This window comes from Mizuhopecten yessoensis, unplaced genomic scaffold (genome assembly GCF_002113885.1).
Source record: "Mizuhopecten yessoensis strain PY_sf001 unplaced genomic scaffold, ASM211388v2 scaffold11173, whole genome shotgun sequence".
Lineage (NCBI taxonomy): Eukaryota > Metazoa > Mollusca > Bivalvia > Pectinida > Pectinidae > Mizuhopecten > Mizuhopecten yessoensis.
Window position 1 is genome coordinate 1,619,559 of NW_018408916.1, and position 13,382 is coordinate 1,632,940.

Sequence of the window (13,382 nt, forward strand, 5' to 3'; positions counted from 1 at the left end):
AATTCTTAATGTGGACAATAATTGATATTATCTGAATCCCAAGGATTCTTACTGTGGACAATCATTGATATTGTTTGAATCCCAAGGATTCTTACCGTGGACAATCATTGATATTGTCTGAATCCCAAGGATTCTTACTTTGGACAATCATTGATATTGTCTAAATCCCAAGGATTCTTAGCGTTGACAATCATCGATATTGTCCGAATCCCAAGGATTCTAAGCGTTGACAATCATTGATACTGTCTGAATCCCAAGGATTCTTACCGTAGACAATCATGGATATTGTCCGAATCCCAAAGATTCTTACCGTGGACAATCATTAATATTGTCTAAATCCAAAGGATTCTTACTGTGGACAATCATTGATATTGTCTGAATCTCAAGGATTCTTACTGTGGATAATCATTGATATTGTCTGAATCCCAAGGATTCTTACTGTGGACAATCATTGATATTGTTTGAATCCCAAGGATCCTTACCGTTGACAATCATTGATATTGTCTGAATCCCAAAGGATTCTTACTGTGGACAATCATTGATATGGCCTAAATCCCAAGGATTCTTAGCGTGGACAATCATTGGTATGGTCTAAATCCCAAGGATTCTTAGCGTGGACAATCATTGGTATGGTCTAAATCCCAAGGATTCTTAGCGTGGACAATCATTGGTATGGTCTAAATCCCAAGGATTCTTAGCGTGGACAATCATTGATATTGTCCGAGCTTCAATTATTCTTAGCGTGGATAATCATTGATATTGTCCGAGTCCCAAGGATTCTTAGCGTGGACAATCATTGATATGGTCTAAATCCCAAGGATTCTTAGCGTGGACAATCATTGATATTGTCCGAGCTTCAATTATTCTTAGCGTGGATAATCATTGATATTGTCCGAGTCCCAAGGATTCTTACTGTGGTCAATCATTGATATTGTCCGAGTCCCAAGGATTCTTAGCGTGGACAATCATTGATATTGTCCGAGGTTCAGGGATTTTTAGCGTGGACAATCATTGATATGGTCCGAGGTTCAGGGATTTTTAGCGTGGACAATCATTGATATTGTCCCGAGTCTCAAGGATTCTTACTGTGGTCAATCATTGATATTGTCCGAGTCCCAAGGATTCTTAGCGTGGACAATCATTGATATTGCCCGAGTCCCATGGATTCCTAGCGTGGACAATCATTGATATTGTCGCGAGTCCCAAGGATTCTTACTGTGGTCAATCATTGATATTGTCCGAGTCCTAATGATATTTACCGTTGACAATCATTGATATTGTCGGCGTTTTAAGGATTCTTACCATTGACAATCATTGATATTGTTCTGATCACAAACATTTATACCAACAGCTATCCTGTCATTGTTCAGCCACATTTGTTTCGTTCTAATCACTTTTCTTTCTTTGGACATCTTTGAATAAGACACTTTGTATATATTCCAAACAAATAATTGAGACGTAATCAAATATTTGAGAATAAATCATATGCAGGAATATGGGTATCCCTCCTCAATATCCTCCCCTCTTGAAATATGACAATGTAGATCATATCTACCACGTAAAACAGGACCTCGCACATCTATCTTCCATGGAGAGCTTATTTGCTGCATATGTTCGCAATAAGGTGTATGTATGTTGGAGACATGAGAAATACAAAACACGTGATCAGGATTGTTACTGAGGCAATATGACGACCAATCTGATTAAAATACAGCTCCTCATTACACTATCGTTTTACTATCATACGATAGTAGAGAGGAGCTGTTGGACTCGTCCACTGAAGGCTTTTTTTAAAGTGCTATCCGATTAAAAAATCAATCACAAACCACGACACGGTAGCATGGCACCCAAACCAAACAACGGACTAGACAGAGATGACAAGGGAGATAACCACCCGGTTACGTTATTGTGACATTGGACTAGCTAGACGTGGTTGAACACTGAAGAAGTAAGAGAATACTGAAGTACAGTAGTCTCGTTCAAATAGACTCTTGTTGCCTGCGCAAGCTACGCCGATCAGTGATCAAACGTCTGGTTGAACGAGACTAGGGCAACAGATGAACAAAGGATGACTTGAATAGTCCCATTGAAAGTGTACAAGGAAATTAGGACCAGATGTTCCGGAAGGGTAAGCGTCCTTTGCTTCATTGACGACAGCCGCCATGTTAATCTAGGTCAGATCCAAGTGATGTCACGTCCTAATATTGCATTGGAGAATTGAAAAGAAACCAACAAGGCACACTAATGAGAATGATAATTATCAAAACATAAACCTTCGTATCACAAAACGAAGTATAACATTTCTCCATTTCAACTTCAACAGGATACTCTAAAACGTTCAATATACTGAACATTATTTAGAGGCGTCAGAGAGATCGGTTAAAAATAAGTATTTTTATTTTCATTTTTTAGAACTCTACGATAAAAACAACATATACGCTTAGAATTTGTGAGAGAGGAGATATGCCTTCAGTGTTGAGAGGTCTGCACTGTTGGCGATGAAGGTTGGGAGGCTGTTCCAGGTACGAATTGCTCTAGGAAAGAATGAATTTGCATGATAATCTGTAAAGCTGTGTGGAATCTGGAATTTGTGTTGTCGGGTTCGCTGGAGAATTTGGAGGTTGCCATCATATGCCACAAGGCCGTTTATGATTTTATATAGTAATATGGTGGAGGTCATTTTATGGCGTTGTTCAAGGGATTGCCAGTTCAGGGTTTGGAGCATTTCTGTAACACTACTGGTGAGGTTATAGCACCGAATGGTGTACCTGGCGGCTTTTCTCTGCACCATATCAACTTTTTGGGTAAGGTTTGCCTGCCATGGATCCCAGATGGGGCTACAATATTCAATGTGTAGGCGGACATAAGTTTTATAAGCTAACTCTTTTATTTTTACATTGGTGGTTTTAATATTTCTCCGAATGAATCTTAGGGATGAATTTGCCTTGTTGGTAATGTTATTGATGTGGGTGTTCCATGAAAAGATTTTAGTGATGGTTATACTGTCGCGCGATTCTCTACTTGTAGTATTCACAAGATGGCGCGTCAGAGATTTCGATTTTTTCGTGTTATAATCCAGGGGTGCAGAAAACATAAATGAACATAACACTCGAATTTCGGGGATGGACTCGACAATCTTGTATAAAATGTAAATAAATCGGTCTAGCCCAAAATATCAGAAACAGTATTCGAAATTGGAAAACAAACCCATGAGAATGCATTTCTTTCAGACGAGGTCGATTTGTATTTATCATAGCTAAAACAACACTAAAACATTAACGATAGCTTCAGTTTAAAAATATTCACCGCGTTTTGGAGAGTGTCAACGAATTGTCATCTAAATGTAATAACTTCAGGTCAACTAAGCAGAAGACGCACAAACAAAGAAATTGGATCGTGGTTATTGTATAACTTGAGGACACTTCATTACAAACTAGAAAGACTTCTTTAACAAAAGAAAGAGAACAATATGTAACTGTCACCAGTTTGCACAGTTGAGTTTTTAAATTTATTCGTTTTTGGACCGAGCCAAGTTTGTTTATACTGCTACAACACTCGGAAATAAAACAATACGTGTATTTCGCAATACTGACAAAACACACTTCAGTCTTGGAACCATTTCAAACAGTAGTTTTTGTTATACAAATGTATATTTAAAAATAACATTAGATGACAAACATTTCACAGCGGTAAGCTTAAACAACACCCCTCCCTCCCTCATTGAAAACAAACGAACAATGACATGAAATTTGCATGGAAGTAGTTTTTTCAACCTTATCAACGCCCCTCATTCATTCTATATACATCAAATTAAGAGACATGCACATAACTGGGTTCGATGTTATACAATTATTTCTCAACAAAAGATGACGTTTTAATATCAAATTTAACTTGTATTCACGTGTCATCTAAAGCATTTCTTAAACCCCTAGATACTGTCTTCCACTTTACAGCCAAATATTCTTGACTGAACACTGCACGAGAAAATATCACTGCGTTCTAGCGCCAATTTAACAGTGAAGGATAGAGACTTTCAGTGAAAATGCATTGCTATTCCTTTACAATTAAACACAACAATTTCGATAATTATTATAACAGCTGAATAGTCGGGGTGCAGAACAACATGTTGGTGGATCAGCGATGATGCTGCGAACCGTTTGTGACCAGAAGTGATATAATTGATATGCAATCTTCTGCCGATTCAGTAGTAGTAGTAGACTCTGTTCAACAAAACTAACACATCTTTTTGTTGAACAGTGTCTTTTTTGCTCCTTGATTAATACCTGCCATTTCTATTTACCCGTGTGATGCATCGTCAATAAATTGAAGCACAGCCAGCTGGCGTCTACCAGTGGCGTCGAGGGCTTTAGATTTGTGATACTAAACAAAATACCCACAGAATCCACTGTAAGATAAAATGGAAGAGGTCCCAGCAACAAAAATTGTGTAATAAAGATTATCATTGTGACATAAGAAAAATGCAACGCAAATTTCAAACAATGTTGTACATCGTAATGCCCAGCAAGAGTCGCCCAGCCTGAAGTTTTGGAGGATATTAAAAAGGAAAATATCACAAAAAAATGTTCTGGCAGGTCGTCAAAAAGTTTCCTCATGTATTTTATTTCCAGACCAAAGTACTGTGACCATATAGACTTAATATTACGTGTACCTTCTAATGTACAGTAATAAAGGATTCCTTAAGGATATGCCTTAGACATGGTTAGCTGGGTATAATATGTCAATTTTGTTTCATTAAAAAGTGCAATGTCTCGCCATCACCAATGGTGATATAATCTTAGTTTATGATCCGCAGCAGTGGAATGTTTTCTTGCAACTTCCATTAATTAATTAATTTCCATAAATTTCACAGATAAAAAAAATTATGAGCTTTAGAAGATGTTTACATCAGATTTTCTTTTCTAAGAAATCAAATTAACTTTGTATATACATGATTTTGCAAATAAAATTGACTTTAAAATTATATTTAGAAGTTCATGGAAATGATTCGCCGTCTCCGGTTCAACTGATCATTACTTAGTTGCAGCTTTTACACACGACACTTCAACAATTCAATAACTATTTAATATGTTTTAACTGTTTATGTTACCTCCATATGCGTCCTCTAGAACTAGAATACCACATTTTTATACACATGTAAAATTTTATGATAAAATAACAATTTTATATATAGATCTGCTTAATATGTTTACAAAACATTCAGTTTGAAATCGATTTGTCTAAAGAATAGCTATCGATCTGCAGTCAACTAATTCATACAAAGTAACAACAGATAACTCCCTGCCATAGAGAAACGTTTGTTCTTATTAAAGAAATACAAGGGCACCTGTTCATTAACTAGCATGCTCACCATTAAACAACAATAAACTGAAGAAAAAATTTCATAAGAGTACCAACCATTTATTGACACACGTTTCATCACTAGGATTAGTTCAACTTCTAGGCTATAAAGGTAGGTAATTTTTATACGCAGAATACAATGTTTTGCTAGTAGCTACTATTGCAGGACCTTTCTGTTGTTCTGCGAAACATGGGCGTGAAGATCGTTAACTGAGACATGACAAGTGCTCATGAACTTTACATTTGTTTATTATCTTAAATCGTTTATTTTAAAAGAAAGAAGACTATAAACGAACCTTTTGTAACTGCTTGTATTTGTAAGGAAAGCATTTGGTATTGTATGTGTGTACAAATATATGATGTCGAGAAAACAAAGTCATAAACCCATCATTGTTGTATACAAACAATTTTCTAGTACTTTCTCTTTACATAGGCAGTGATAGATACTCGGTAAAGGTTAATATGATGCCACTTTATCAGATAATTTACTACTTTAAAATATTTATGGATTTGGATCCCAAATATCGACACCGTTTGTTCACGCGAAGTAAAATTTGAAGTGGCGAACAAGATCCAAATGATTTACATTAAAAGTTAAATTATGAAAAAAAAATTGCATGTCATTTTTGTCTGTTTTAATCAACATAGTTTCAATAAAGTTTCAGAGCATGTACCTTGTCAGGCGAAACTCACACGGAAATATAATAGGTACTGCACACAATTTTCACCTTGCTACGTAGACAAACTTTGGGGGTGTTAGCCTCAAACTCTCTTCATACTGCAAGGTAACCTTGAACAAAAATAGTTTTAAACTGTGTATCTGATAAATCTGTAAAGATTCACGAAATACACAAAGCCAGAAGTTATTCTGTTGATAATGTGAGTATCCATCCATGCTTATTATACATCTGATCAGGGACAATAGTGACTAATAATAATTTGTTATTCGATTGAACATATTCCATATAGACGGGCACATTTGAATGAACATGCATATTTATAATTAGCTGCTTTTTGTGGGGCAACAATCGGTAATTTGCAGCCAGACAGTTTTTTTTTTAAAAATAACTCATAACTTAACCAAGCTACTCCCATTGAAGATATTTAAAATTTAAAGAACCATTATTATCAATACAATTAAAAAACACAAAACAACCTTTGGTGTTATCAAAAAGAAGAAAAAATACTCATGTGATCAGATTTAAAGTTGTTTTTGAGTTTTGAATCAAAATGGTTGGTCACATTTCATTAGGAGACACTGTAGTCTAGTCGTAGGACGCCGGGCTCGTGATCGAAGGGTTGCGGGTTGGAGTCACGGCACGGCACTGTGTTGTATCTTTAAGCAAGATACTTTACTCCGCTTGTTCCAGTCTACTCAGCTGTAAATGAGTACGTGCTTGGGCAATGCTAGAATTGTTGAATGCTAGCTGTGGGCGCCGAAATAGCAGCACCGGCTGTATGCTCCCCGGGGAGTTGAGAAAGATATTGGCTGGTTGTAAAGGCCCTACAACCACGGATAATAATTTGTGAACCGCTTTGAGACGACCTGCGAACTAGGTTGTGATAAAGCGGTATATAAGAATCTTGAATTATTATTATCATTATTATTATTATTAACCTACCCGCATAGGACTTTAGACAGCAAGCAAGCATTGCTGGATTTGTGTTAAATATCGACTATGCACGTTCACCACGTTAAATGTGAACTAATGCACCTCATCGTCATCCGACGTGCCATAATGCAAAATATCGACACAACCAACAAAAGATATAAAACAAGGAAAGATTCGACTCAAATTTTATATTTAAAAAGTCTTACGCAATATTATAAACACAAAATCCATTGATGTTATTTTATTCGAAATTCGGACCAAAGCACGGTGCATATGTAGTATCATTAAATTGTCGCCAAGGTACTTTTACGTGTAACATGTGAGGCATTCTTGTTATGCAGAATTCAAACGTACACATTGCACATTTGATACAAAGCCGTATTGTGTTTTTACGAATGGCTGTGAATCGCCTTGTGCATGTCGTCAAATGGTGACAATGTTTTACGTCGACGTATTTACAGGTAAATCAGATAACACTATGAAACAGGAGCAGGCACGTTTCTTTAATTACTTGCACGAAAGACCAACTTCCACGAAGGCAATTGTTGTTGTCGTTCTGTATAATGCACACGCCTGGAAACCTGATATCCTCGGTACAAGTTTACACCACATCAATGTCAGTGTCATTCAGAACGGTTACACGAAAAACAAATCTCGTACAGATAATGCCATATCTGTCATTGTTCAACAAAATGCAAATCACACCTTTATGTACCTTATAATGGACAGCGAATAAAACAAAGACGACGATTTACAGATATGTTAAAGTAAACAACCGACACTATGTAACCGACCCTCTAAACCAGACTTAAAATAATAGATAGTGGTCGATCAAAGTGGGAATACAAACAGGGGTAAAAGATGAGGTCACATCATTCATAGAATAAAATCACGTAAGGCCATCAGAGTGGGGTGTTAGTGCCAAAATATTTACCAACAATAGACAGGTGTTGTTTTATGAAACAATGGGAAGTCAATTATAGCTGTATCTCACCTGTGAACAACAGACTTGTTACATTATTTTTGATATATTTGGTCCATATGAACCCTTCATAGTTTAATTTCACTGTTTCATTTGTAGCATCTTCTAAGCACTGACGTGTTTACTTCTACTGTTGAACGGGGAAAAAATGAAATTAATTAGAACGAAATATTCCACTATCTTTGCTAACTAGTACTAAACTATTCCTTCATTATCTGATTTTGATATACAAATTGGCATCAAAATTTATGTATTCATTTAGTAATACTAAGAAAAAATGATATAATGATGGAACAATGTACATACTGTACAGATATAGCTGTACATCCCTAAACTAGCCATATCGACATATCCAGAATAGCTCTTTAGAGCCATTTTTATGTTATTTGTTTTAAAAAAGAAAACGGCTCAGGTAAAAGAAGACTTTATCATTATTTTGGTTACAAAAAACACCAAATAAAAGCTTTGATCAAATGATGTAAAACATGAATTGGAAAATTTACATTTACAAAAGTTTATGCTTTTCATTTTATAACAAAAAAAACTCAGAGAATATAGCTCTATACAGCCATACTTTATAGGTGGACATTACATTGGTCTTTTACAATTATAAAATTCAATCGGCAGAGTGTGCTAAACCCGACAAACATGCATGATGAAAGATGATAAATAAACACGACACAAAATGCTTACAAATGTAAAACGTAACATGTAAAATGTTAAACGCCTAAAATTTCATTAATGAATTGTACAAGGAAAGAAAATCGACAAAATGCAAGTTGAAGAAACAAGTTCCCATTCAAAATACAAAATTATTGACAATCTTAGTCAATAATTTTACTCACAAGACTAATTGTGGCAGCATCTATATTACCATGTTTAAAAGTAACATAAGCTCTTGTTTTATACAGTATATATTAAAGCCCAGATTTTACACCAGTGTTGGATTTCAATTAGCTCGGATGGTTCTTTTTACACAGATTTATCTTGAGTTAAGGGATGCTAATAAAACTGGTTTCTACTGACGAATATTCCCTCTTTCGATTTCATTTTCTAGTTTATTAAGTTATAAATAATGTACAACGTTTGATAAAACGCCCTATCTAGCTAACATAAGCCACTCTGTACAGTTCATAGATATACAATGAATACAATTAGCATATACATCAATTAATTCAATTTTGTGGAATTCGCAGGAGCTGCCTTATCAGGCGCTAACTACTAATCCTATGCCAACGGGCTAATATCTCCCTATGTGTGTATTCCTGCGTGGGTGCTGGAGATGTGATGTGTTATTCAATAATTCCACCGTTGTTTTAAGACCACACTTGTTGGTATTGAGTAATGTTATTCACCAACTAATATGTATTTGAAAGATACAAATAAATACCTCTTAATTTGTTTATAATAAATAAATATATAAGTTTATAAAACAAATATATACATATGTACATGCATTACATTCATAATATCAACAGAGCCTGGTGTTAAGATAAGAGAACAACAGCGCCTGGTGTTAAAAGATGTATGCATGGTCATCAGACCCTAGTGTTAAAAGATGAGGGGACAACAGCACTTGGGTGCAAAGAGGAGTTGTCAACAGTGTCTGGTGTTAAATTACGGGGTTAATAGAACCCTGGATTAAGAGACGAAGGGTCATTAGACCCTAATGTTAAAAGAAGAAGGAGCAACAGAGCCTGGTGTTAATATATGAGTGGTCGAGAGAACCAGGTGTTAAAACTTGAGGATAAATCAGAGCCTATGTTAAAAGACGAGGGATCAACTGAGCCTGCTGCTAAAAAGTTGGAGGGGCATCAGAGCATTCTGTTTAAACATGAGGGGACAACAGAGCGTGGTGTTAAAAGATGAGGGGTGAACAGAGCCTTGTGTTTAAACATGAAGGTCGAACAAAGATTGGTGTTTAAACATGAAGGGTGAACAGAACCTTGTGTTTAAACATGAAGGGTGAACAAAGCTTGGTGTTTAAACATGACGGGTGAACAGAACCTAGTGTTTAAACATGAAGGGAGAGCATAGCCTGGTGTTTAAACATGAAGGGTGAACAGAACCTGATGTTTAAACATGAGGGATGAACAAAGCTTGGTGTTTAAACATTTAGGGTGAACAGAACCTGGTGTTTGAACATGTAGGGAGAGCATAGCCTGGTGTTTAAACATGAAGAAGGAAGAGCATAGCCTGGTGTTAAAACATGAGGGATGAACAGAATCTGGAGTTTAAACATGAAAGGTGAACAGAACCTGGTGTTTAAATATGAAGGGTGAACAGAACCTAGTGGTTAAACATGAAGGGAGAGCATAGCCTGGTGTTTAAACATGAGGATGAACATAGCCTGGCGTTTAAACATGAAGGGTGAACAGAGCCTGGTGTTTAAACATGAAGGGTGAACAGAACCTGGTGTTTAAACATGAAGGGAGAGCATAACCTGGTGTTTAAACATGAGGGGTCAACAGAGTAAGGTGATAAAGCATGAAGGGTGAACATAACCTGGTGTTTAAACATAAGGGTCAACATAGCCTGGTGATAAACATGAGGGGTCAACAGAGTATAGTAATAAAACATGAGGGGTTAACAGAGTACGGTGATAAAACATGAGGGGTCAACAGAGTATTGTGATAAAACATGAGGGGTGAACAGAGTACGGTGATAAAACATGAAGGGTCAACAGAGGATGGTGATAAACATGAGGGATTAACAGAGTATGGTGATAGAACGTGAAAGGTGAACATAGCCTGGTGATAAACATGAGGGTCAACAGAGTAAGGTGATAAAACATGAGGGGTCAACAGAGAATGGTGATAAAACATGAGGGGTCATCAGAGTAAGGTGATAAAACATGAGGGGTCATCAGAGTAAGGTGATAAAACATGAGGGGTCATCAGAGTAAGGTGATAAAACATGAGGGGTCAATAGAGTACGGTGATAAAACATGAGGGGTCAACAGAGTATGGTGATAAACATGAGGGGTCAACAGAGTATGGTGATAAACATGAGGGATCAACAGAGTATGGTGATAAAACATGAAAGGTAAACATAGCCTGGTGATAAACATCAGGGTCAACAGAGTACGGTGATAAAACATTAGGGGTCAACAGAGTATGGTGACAAAACATGAGGGGTCAACAGATTATGGTGATAAAACATGAGGGTGCAACAGAGTATGGTGATAAAACAAACATGAAGGGTGAACAGAACCTGGTGTTTAAACATGAAGGGTGAACAGAGCCTGGTGTTTAAACATGAAGAAGGAAGGGCATAGCCTGGTGTTAAAACATGAGGGATGAACAGTGTTTGGTGATAAAACATGAAGAGTGAACATAGTCTGGGGATAAACATGAGGGGTCAACAGTAGCCTGGTGTTTAAACATGAAGGGTGAACAGAACCTTGTGTTTAAATATTAAGGGTGAACAGAACCTAGTGGTTAAACATGAAGGGGGAGCATAGCCTGGTGTTTAAACATGAAGAAGGAAGGGCATAGCCTGGTGTTAAAACATGAGGGATGAACAGAATCTGGAGTTTAAACCTGAAAGGTGAACAGAACCTTGTGTTTAAATATTAAGGGTGAACAGAACCTAGTGGTTAAACATGAAGGGGGAGCATAGCCTGGTGTTTAAACATGAAGGGTGAACAGAACCTTGTGTTTAAACATGAAGGGTGAACAGAACCTGGTGTTTAAACATGAAGGGTGAACAGAACCTGGTGTTTAAACATGAAGGGTGAACAGAGCCTGGTGTTTAAACATGAAGGGTGAACAGAGCCTGGTGTTTAAACATGAAGAAGGAAGGGCATAGCCTGGTGTTAAAACATGAGGGATGAACAGTGTTTGGTGATAAAACATGAAGAGTGAACATAGTCTGGGGATAAACATGAGGGGTCAACAGCGTATGGTGATAAAACAGGAGGGGTCAACAGAGTACGGTGCTAAAACATGAGGGGTCAACAGCGTATGGTGATAAAACAGGAGGGGTCAACAGAGTACGGTATTTAAGAAAAGGAGACAACAGAGCATGGTGCTAAACGATGATTAATAACGAAAAGACTCATTTGAAGGTCACCATCATCGCAGCCTGCCTTAAGTAACGGATAGGGTGCCATCATACAATGAAGTTTAATAAATGATAAGGGGGCAAGCACTCATCTTAGCATGCCGTTTAATAACTATACTACTAGCAGGTCATCATTTGTGGACATTGTATAAAAGATATAGAAACAGCATACACGAACGTTACATGAAACATATCGGTGCCTCAACAGAGTACGGTTATAAAACATGAGGGGTCAACAGGGTACGGTGATAAAACATGAGGCGTCAACAGAGTATGGTGATAAACATGCGGGATCAACAGAGTATGGTGATAAACATGAGGGGTCAGCAGAGTATGGTGATAAACATGAGGGGGCAAAAGAGAATGGTGATAAAACATGAGGGATCAACAGAGGATGGTGATAAAACATGAAGGGGGAACATAGCCTGGTGATAAACATGAGTGGTCAACAGAGGATGGTGATAAAACATGAAGGGGGAACATAGCCTGGTGATAAACATCAGGGTCAACAGAGTACGGTGATAAGAGCATAGCCTGGTGTTTAAACATGAAGAAGGAAGGGCATAGCCTGGTGTTAAAACATGAGGGATGAACAGTGTTTGGTGATAAAACATGAAGAGTGAACATAGTCTGGGGATAAACATGAGGGGTCAACAGCGTATGGTGATAAAACAGGAGGGGTCAACAGAGTACGGTATTTAAGAAAAGGAGACAACAGAGCATGGTGCTAAACGATGATTAATAACGAAAAGACTCATTTGAAGGTCACCATCATCGCAGCCTGCCTTAAGTAACGGATAGGGTGCCATCATACAATGAAGTTTAATAAATGATAATGGGGCCAGGACTCATCTTAGCATGACAGAGTATGGTGATAAAACATGAGGGGTCAACAGAGTACGGTATTTAAGAAAAGGAGACAACAGAGCATGGTGCTAAACGATGAGTAATAACGAAAAGACTCATTTGAAGGTCATCATCATCGCAGCCTACCTTAAGTAACGGATAGGGTGTCATCATACAATGAAGTTTAATAAATGATAAGGGGGCCAGGACTCATCTTAGCATGACGTTTAATAACTATACTACTAGCAGGTCATCATTTGTGGACATTGTATAAAAGATATAGAAACAGCATACACGAACGTTATATGACACATATAGGTGACCGTCATGCCAATTTATCTAAGACACATTGCAGTATGTACATGTTTAAACGAAATAGAAACTATATTGTTGCTTACCAGAGATGATGCGTCCTTCTTAGAAACTTCATTCGAGATGCTGCAAAACTGCAATGAACGATTACCGTTAAGCTCTACCTTGGAGGTGTCCTACGTACCAATCCCTAATTACAACATGCA

The 13,382-nt window shown here is 37.3% G+C and overlaps 1 protein-coding gene across 2 annotated transcripts in view; it reads right to left on the minus strand.

Annotated features, from left to right (window-relative positions):
* The window catches only part of LOC110467426 (receptor-type tyrosine-protein phosphatase eta-like), a 79,114-nt gene extending 65,769 nt beyond the window's left edge, over positions 1 to 13,345 (minus strand). Inside the window, exon 1 of one of the 2 annotated variants that reach the window (XM_021524584.1) lies at positions 13,263 to 13,345. The gene's annotated coding sequence lies outside the window, so the exon portion shown is untranslated. Of the gene's footprint in view, positions 1 to 6,032; positions 6,054 to 13,262 lie in introns of those variants that run through there. The other variant, XM_021524586.1, reaches the window with a different exon arrangement.
* Between the last annotated feature and the right edge of the window lie 37 nt (positions 13,346 to 13,382).